Source organism: Zea mays, unplaced genomic scaffold, assembly GCF_902167145.1.
Source record: "Zea mays cultivar B73 unplaced genomic scaffold, Zm-B73-REFERENCE-NAM-5.0 scaffold_277, whole genome shotgun sequence".
Lineage (NCBI taxonomy): Eukaryota > Viridiplantae > Streptophyta > Magnoliopsida > Poales > Poaceae > Zea > Zea mays.
Genome location: NW_023366901.1, coordinates 223 through 9,120, shown reverse-complemented (window position 1 = coordinate 9,120; position 8,898 = coordinate 223). Strand labels below are relative to the sequence as shown.

Genomic DNA, 8,898 nt, shown 5'->3' with positions numbered 1-8,898 from the left:
GCACTCAGTTCATATCTGTAAATTCGATCATTTACAAGGTTCAAAGAAAGGGTGGACTGCAGGTAAGCACTAATTAAAACCTCTGCATTTCCGTGATTCAAAAACAAGGGCGTACGTAGCCCATTGTAGATTCCAGCCGAGAAGATTAAGGAATTGTGACAGCAACCATGTTACTTGCTAAATTTTGCCTATATCTACTCCAAAACTGGAGGCATTCATCGAAAGCTAGCAAGAGTATTTCATCCTTAGTGAACTGAGAGATGTTCTATCGCTCCGCGCCTTATTTACTTATTCAGTCTAAATACGCTCCTTCGGGCATAATAAGCAGAGTCTGGGAGTTATAGAAAGTAGGTCAAGTAGTGAAGAAGTTGGGTCTTGGGTAAGCATGTTGGACTAGATAGAAAGACGCATTACTTCGGACTTGGGTAACTCTTGACGCCGATATAGATGTGTTTTCTTTTTGCCTATAAGAAATCCTCCTTTATGTATGACTGGGCTTGTGAGAAGTGGTCTAATACTATCTATTCAGATATGTCTCTTCTTATCTTATGGATAAGCTAGGGAGGGCATAGGTAATTGCTTGGGGGGGCTAGTCAATGAAGAATTGAGTATCTAATAATAATTTCTTGTGGGCAAGAGTAGGGTTGACTTGGTAGGTAGAACTATTCTTATGGCTAAGAAGCTAGGCCGATATGCTCATACTAAGTGCTGTAATCTCTCATTCATGCGCATTAAGGAAATTGTAAAGAAGAAAGTAAAACGCTCTACGCCTCGTCGAATAAGAGTGTTTCCGGATCATATCTATTCTTCTCGGGTACTCTTTCTTAATGAGAAAATCATAACTTGATCCGATCTTTATGTCGCACAGTGGTGTCCCAGGCTAGGGCTGCAGGTCCAGCATAAGAATCTAAACTAAAAAAGTATGTTTACGTGGTCCATAAATAATGGTGACAGAAATCCCTCCTACTGCGCCTCAACTTGGACTGGAGCTTTCGGGTCTCTAGGTATTGAATTAAAGAACGGGTTTAGCTTTGCTTTGGGGGGAGTCCTGGTGGGGAGATATGCTAGCAGGTAATGGCTCAGCTTCTACTTAAAAAGCGTTTTAAGCGGGTTTCCCTATTTATTTGCGGGTCTCTCGTACAAGATTCTATCAGTTACAGCGGATTCAAGGGATGGAGCCAGATCTACTATCCGCTTGCTGTCCCTAAGCTGATAATTGCCCGAGCCTATTTGTTTTTTTCCGGGGAGGGGCACATAGCGATAGATACTTTAGAAACCTATCACTAAGAATAAGAAGCGGGCTCACTGAAAACCAAACTGTTCGTATTTCTTTAAAACGCTGCTGCCCTAGCCGGGGGTCTGTCTATAGAAGAAGGGAATCAATAGGAAGGAGTCTAGCCCGAGTGAAGGGTTGATTCAACCAAAGCAAGAAACAACCCTATCTTCTGAGTGAAGGGACAACCCAATCATTCCTAAGTACCAGAGCCATGGCGCGGAGTACCATTACATTACCGGCACTTTTCTTTGAATCACTTCTTTGATCATTAAGATCCTGTTCCCCGAGCAACCCGATCCGATATTCCTTAACTGCTATCTTTCCTTGCTTTTAAATAAACAACTACTTCATTTCAATTCATTTGCAAGACCAGGCTTGCTCTCCGAGGTGGCATCCCCTCCTAAGCGAAATACTAGAGTAGAGGGCTTCCCGTCTTTACTTGCTTCTGGTTGATGACAGCTACATCCTTAGCTGGTTTGACAACCCTTGCTAGCTTCTTACTTTCTTACTTCCTCGCTCGCGCTTGGGGTTCCCCCTAATCCGAGTGTTCTTCCAAAACAGCTATCCACCGACTAATACTTACCTGCCTCCTTACCCGCTTTCCAAAAACCCTATCTGTCATTGCATTGCCGTGGTTTCGCACCTCCTACGCCAATACTTGCTTAAATAAATTCTCTAGGGAAGTAGGGCTTCAAGGAAGTAGACAACCACTTATCGTTATCGGGGAGGATGGATGGTTGTCCCTTCTTCTCAATAGAATCCGATAGACAAGAATCGAAAGCAGCTGATTTATTCCTCAAGTAAGTCAGTTGATGATTCAATTCCTTCAAGGCAAGAGTGGGGCATCTAGATCGATTCGTTTTCCGGTTGTTATACCGCGAATAGAAAGAATTCTGATTATCTGTTGAGGCAAGCTATTCATCATTAACAGGAAAGATCCCAAAGCTGTTATTGCTAACATGGGATAGCCTGACTCTACGCTACAATCTCTATTTTCTTATGATATTGAATCTGGCTTCTATTATTCAATCTCTAGTTACCGTGGGAAAAGAAAGAGACAAGAGCTCTTAGTCCGACAAGACAAGAGAGGATATGCCTCCAAAAGCTTCTTCAATAGCAGTGGATTGAATTCATCTGCACACTGATAATTCACCAAAAACAAGAGGAAAGAGAGCAGTGGATGATTTAACACTAAGCCAATCTTGAACAGCAGAGGGTTCATCTCTATCTTTAGACTTGGGATGGGAAAAACTTCAGTTGTTGGTTGGATTACTGGCTGAAACAATAGACCTGTTGGTTAGAAAAGCCATTATTTCACAACTGTTAAGGATTACTTCAGGAGGACCTATTAATAGTGCTTTGATCCCTGCTTAGTGTTTTCAAAAGATAGTTGGAAAGGTAGGTCTATTTCTTCTTTATCTTTGTAGATCAACCTAGCTTTGTACATGCTATTGCTTCTACAATTCACAAGAGTCATTTCTCCCCAAAAATAAATAAGGTTCACTCCAGGTTCTTAATAGGCAGTAGGCCCCTAAGTCAAAACTACCATAACTTCTTTCTTACAATCCGATTACTATTTGATCGAGAGATAGGCACATTTCTCCATGATATAAACTATCCAATCCACCTCTTCTATTATGAAATATAAACCAGACATCGTCGGCGTAAGAACAAGACGGATACTTCTCCTCCACCCTTGGAACGAGTAGTAGCTTCTAGTTTCGCAGGAATGACTAGAACGCTCAGATATGGAATTCTTTTAGGCTAGCTCCGGGCTTGCTGTTACAAGCGATTCGAATAGTTTTCCTGTGCTAGTTGTGTTGTACAGTACTATACTACAACTACATTTCTTTCCTATTGCTTACCCGGTCTTATAGCTCTACTTTTGAAACCGAACGAGTATTGCTAGTTGTTACAAACAAACCCACCAAGCTATCTCATCCTCCTCCCCCGGGTTTCCTTCCCGCGACCTGTGCTAGTAGTATGTCTCCGTTGCTATTTACTTTCTCGAATAGACTAGTTGGACAGCTATCTACGCATTTACCAGTGCTACTTTAACGAATCGGGTAGTTGGACAGCAGGAACTCTTTTTTCTTACTACTCGTCCAGTACTAGCATCCTTTGCCTTCTCTATCATTCCAGAGCTTCTCAGCAGACAATCTCAGCCCCCTAGTTTAAGTCTACGTCCTCAGGGGCGCCCTTTACTTGGTTGAGATCTAACCACCTTATGATAGCACCCCAATATTGACGATCATAGATCCAGGCGGGCCCCCCTACCCAGAGACATTATAGCTCATCGGTCTATCAAGATAATAAAATTCATTAATGAAATTCCTGAGGAGAAAAGCTTTGTCTGGGCTCAAATTCCAATACCATTGATCGAGGATAGGGTTTTGAAGGAGGAGATGCAAGAGGGGTCACCATTGTTTACTTTTCATGCCTACTTGCCGGCGGAAGCGAGTTACGGCTTTGCTTCTTTCGTGATTCACTTGGAATTCACTTTCTTTCTTTGCATTCAATTCTAACTTTGGGATTCCAGAACATTCAAGAAAGAAGGTCAAAGGACTCAGGCTTTAATGCCAAAGTACTGGGCAGAGCGTACTTACCTACTTAGACAAGAGGGATACTTATAGATCTCTATGAGCGTAAGGCAAAGTGGGCAAGACTACTTCCACAACTACATTTTCGCCATTTTTGTTATAGCCCTTGCGGCTGCTGAAGCAGCTATTGGACTATCCATTCTTTCTTCCATCCATCGTAACAGGAAATCAACTCGTATCAATCAATCCAATTTTTGGAATAATTAGACATAGAATCCCCTAAACAAAGGGGCATATATAATAATAAGAAACATTAAGATGAATAGAAATCAAATCTTATTTTCTTATTAGTGTTTAATAATATCCTTTTTTTTAGTAGGTTATTTCAGAGTATTGTTTTTTACTTATTGAATATTGCATTTTTGCAATTCATTGATATTGCAATAATTTATATTGAAAAGATGATAGCTAATTTATTGGCTAATTCGAATTAGTATGTAGAATTCGTATAATTATAACTGTTGAAGCCTTAAATTCAAGTCTCTTGGCTTTCTAAGATCAGAGGAGGAAAAGAATGAAGGTGTGGGCGGGAAGGAGGAGGCAAGGCCCCCTCAATGTGTATTCGACTACTCATTACGGAACCACCGATTGATCCGATTAGACTTCCCGCGGGGTAGCACGGGGAACTTGCTGAATCAACTCCTTGGAATCGGAGGCCTGACTGAGGGTCAATCCTATGGTAACCTCAACCTAGGAATGCCTGTTTCACTTCCTTGACAGAGCCAACTGAGATGCTCTGTCTCGATGTTGACCTAACATGGATTGATTAGAAATTCTGAAGGGTCTCATCCTGATCTCGCAAAGGATCAGCAATAGCTGTGTGTACTCGAGGACTCTTAGGGAAAGAAAAGCACTTTTCTCTCTCAGCAGTTAGACCGGCTATGGGCGGGTTGGTTATATACTGCGCCTTCCTTCTTTCGAACCTTTTGGTATGTATTGCCCCAGAATAGAATAGATCAGATCCACCGGACCAGAAACTCAATTCCGCACTGCTGCTGAGTCGTCGGGCTTATCCACCTCAGGGATTCGTGGAATTTCCGTTTTTGAATTGCGTTGGGGGAAATCTACCAAAGCTAGGCAGATAGATAGACTCCTTTCCCGCTGCTAAGGGAGAGCAAGAAACTAAATCACATGACCAGCGCCCTTTTTTTTGCGGGTACTAAGAGTCCTCTCACTACCAACCAGCAGACATCATCATCTGGCTGGGTCTTGCCGGTATCAACAACGAGAAAGAAGAACCAAATGGAAACAGCAACTAACTATGGCTCTTGGCCCAGACAACGTCCTAGGCGTAGGGGAGATCAAAACAAGAAGTCACGCCTAGACGACGACGCCCGTCCTGGGCTGCAGTAAGTAGATCGAGAGGTCGTTCCGCCCCTTGTCCCCGAAGATGGGTAATATGTTCTCATACAATGTTGCTCCAACTTTTTTCTAGAGGGCCTAGCTGGCGAGCGATCCCAGTCCGCGGCAGAGAACAAGACAGCAAGCGAGCGTACCTTTGTTCGCTTCTTTTCCACCAAGCACAGAAGTTTAAGGAGAACTGTAGGTCGGTGGCTACCTAAGGAAACTCCGATTCGATCCGCCCCCCGGCTGGGAGGCATCTACCTCATCCCGATCACAAGGAGAGGTTCACCATGATGGGGGGGTCAGGTACTTGAATTCTTTTCGTTCCGGAAAGAATTCAATGCATAGGGGACCATCCTTTTTTTTGCGGCATGCTCTCTGATTTACGGATTCGCAGGGGGCCGAGGGCCAACCTTAGTTGACTGACAATGACAAAGGCTTGCGAAACAAAGTAGCGCCTTTGAAATGGAATCTTAATTAAGTAGTCGTCTATCAGTGGTGCGAAGCAGCTTTGCCCCGGGGAGCGAAAGGTTATACCTTTGTAAGCGAACAGCGGTTCTTCTATGTAGGGTATTCCTCCTTTACTCTCTTAATTAACGTCGAGCTAAGTGACTTTGTGTAGCGTAGTAGAATGAAGGCTACGTACGCACCGACACTCTCTTATCCCTAAGCCTCTTCTCTAACTCGCTCGCCTACAAAAAATAGTAGGCGAGGCACTCAGCCGCTGACTTTGACTGTACTGTAGTGTAGTGTAGTATACTTTCGTCGCCTTTTCTTTTAGAACCCTTTCTCATGTTCTTTCATTCATCAAGTAGGCGAACCGTCAGGTCCTTAGTAGCGTTGACAAAGAAGAAGAGCCAAAAAGAAAGCTAGAATTTCCATTCCAATAGTGAGACCAGCTTGACAAGCTACCTTTCGGGTGCGAAGATCATTTTTTATGACTTCCACTTCTCGATCCCGGCCCGGAAAAGTGACCGACCCAATGAAAGAAAGGGTTTATGAGCCCTAGCCCTGTAAGCCCACACCTGTGTAGAGTAGATCGTTCAACACCTGCGGCACAAACCCATTTTTGACCAATTGGTCCGTATATCATAGGCGACCGAACGGCCGCCCCCCGTCTTACTAGACCAACCTGCTATAATTATTCCATAAACACCTAGCGAAGATATGGCAAACAAATAAAGTAGCCCTATGTTCGGATCTGACAATACCATACCATAATCAAAAGGTACAACGGCCCAAGCGACCAGACTTAACATAAATGTAGCCACTGGAGCCATTCTAAAAAGGGAGAAATTAGCACTACTTGGTGAAATAGGTTCTTTTAGAATCAATTTAAAACCATCTGCTAGAGGTTGTAACAATCCGAACGATCCCACTACATCAGGACCCTTTCGACGTTGCACAAAAGCCATTACTTTACGTTCAGCTAGCACTAAAAAGGCTACTCCTAGTAGAAGTGGTAGAATTAAACAAAGTATTTCCGCTGGAACAGCTATGTACGTTTTCGATTTTCTATTCACTCATGATCGGGCCTGACCTGGTCGACCCGATCAAACTATTGAACTTATGATCTGGCCTGGTTGACCCAATCATGATATTGAAGGATGGGACCTTTTCTCGATAAACTCCGGATCCCGAGAAGTTTTGAAGATGGTGCTCCTGTTACGTTACTTCGAATGGAATCCTCACTTGACTAAGCATAAGCGAAAAACGTGGCTGAGAGTAAGCAATCCCCTTTCCTAGTGGTTGAGTCATGATCAGAAATATTGCGAAAGAAAGTGAAATGTCCTATCGTCGTCCCAATTTGGGTAATCCACGATGTCTTCATTTTATGTACCCATCTTTACTCGTTTTCGGTGTATCGATAGTTCGTTGTACTACACTTTGAACTAACCTAGAGTAGAGGCCGTGCTTAGGAAAAAATCGATATCAGTGAAGTAATCCCGGAACTCTAGAAATCGTGAAGAATTTCTTCCATTTTGTTCAATATCGCGAATATAGCGGAAAAGGGCCCCCTCTAGAACATTCCTTTGAATGGAATTGTTCATTGGGTTCGACTTGTTGTTCGAAAAAATCGAAAGCAGTCTCTCGTATGTTATTGTAAGGTGATTCATTCATAATATTTATTATGTGCGGTTTCAAGATGCTAAAAAAGTATATTTTGTAATCGGCTTTTGAGCTCCATTATGTGTACTTCATCAATTTAGGAATTATGGACTTGGCGGTAGTGGTCAATACTAACTGCACCGTCTAAATGCTCCCTGACCAAGTTAGCGTACTCGCCAGGGTTGAGTTGAGGGCCCGTGCGCTAATTGGGCTTCGAGGTTGGCTTGGCTATACGCGAAAAAAGCTCGCTTTCTACTGATCTGCGGCCTGTTCTGTCCTAAACAGTTCCTGAATGTTATTTGTTTCATAGGAAGATTCCAAAAGCACATTGATGCCGAAAGAATCTTCGGAACCGGTGGAGAGGCTATTCTGATTGAAGGCTAGACAAATAACATGACTGAGGTATGTAAATCAAACCAGTGAAATAGCTTTATAATATTAGATAGATATAGAATATCAAAAGCAAAAGCCTGATAATGGGTTTCAAACACGAAAGAAGAAAAGAAAAAAAGAAAATTATAGCTTTCTTTTTTTTTGGTGCGTGCTTTTCGCCTGCCTTCCCGACCACGGATAGGCTACGGGGCTTTGCACTTCGGCCCCTGTGAATACCACATCAAGGTGACAGGATTCGAACCTATGGCCCTCTGTACCCAAAACAGATGCGCTGACCAGACTGCGCTACACCTCGTCTCCCCCCGGAACATATGGTATGGATCTACCCGATCGAAAAAGACTCGAACCGCAGTCGCCCACCCCGCGGCACAGGGAGGCGAGAACCACCGCTTTTAGGAAATAAGCCTACAATTTTATTTGATTCTCGTCTCGTTTCACTTGCATTTTCTTTCGGAATGACTTGATCGTTCTGAGAGTGGAATCGAACCACTCACTCCGGAAGGATTTAGAGTCCAAAGGGCCCAGCGAAAGAAGTCCCACGCCAGCAGCCTGCCAGAACCATTAATACAGGGTTTGATCCACTGAACACCCACACAATCTCGATTTGACAGATCATCGCCATCTCTTTGGACATGCATGTGTTAAGCAAATGGACTGAACTGAATGAAGAGTGATGTCACATCGCATTTTCGATCTTAGGCGAACGATGGGTTACCGGGTCTACGACCTCGCAAGGCACTACTGTAGACCTCTTTGGGCCAGACGCTTTCTCAATCAAAAATGGAAAGAAGGAGTGAGTCTATCACCTACGTCATTTCTCAAGCAAAAATGGAAGCATTAAGTCATCGTTCCGTCATACAACATCTAAGGTCATCCCTTACGACTTCCCTACATCACCCTTCTAAGCTCCTTTGCCCTATGACAAAAGTCTACTTTGAATGAATGATCATTTTACGGTTCGATTCCGGCTCGTGACATGAAGAAGAAGTCCCAAACAGGGATCAGATGAGTTTGCACAGCGTTACTTTTTGTTCTTCGTTGACGGAAAATCAAACGGTTCCCGGTCTTTTCAGAAGACTATGCTTACTTTCTTTTCTCTTACCGGTCTTTTCAATCAAGGAAATGTATTCCGTTCCTCGAATCGGGACTTTCTTTGTCGAGGATCTCTGGTACTCC

General features: G+C 43.4%; 1 non-coding gene across 1 annotated transcript; it reads right to left on the bottom strand.

The window, feature by feature from the left end:
- Positions 1-7,942: 7,942 nt before the first annotated feature.
- TRNAP-UGG (transfer RNA proline (anticodon UGG)) lies at positions 7,943-8,017 on the bottom strand. The gene has a single exon. It is a non-coding gene; the product is annotated as a tRNA-Pro (tRNA).
- Between the last annotated feature and the right edge of the window lie 881 nt (positions 8,018-8,898).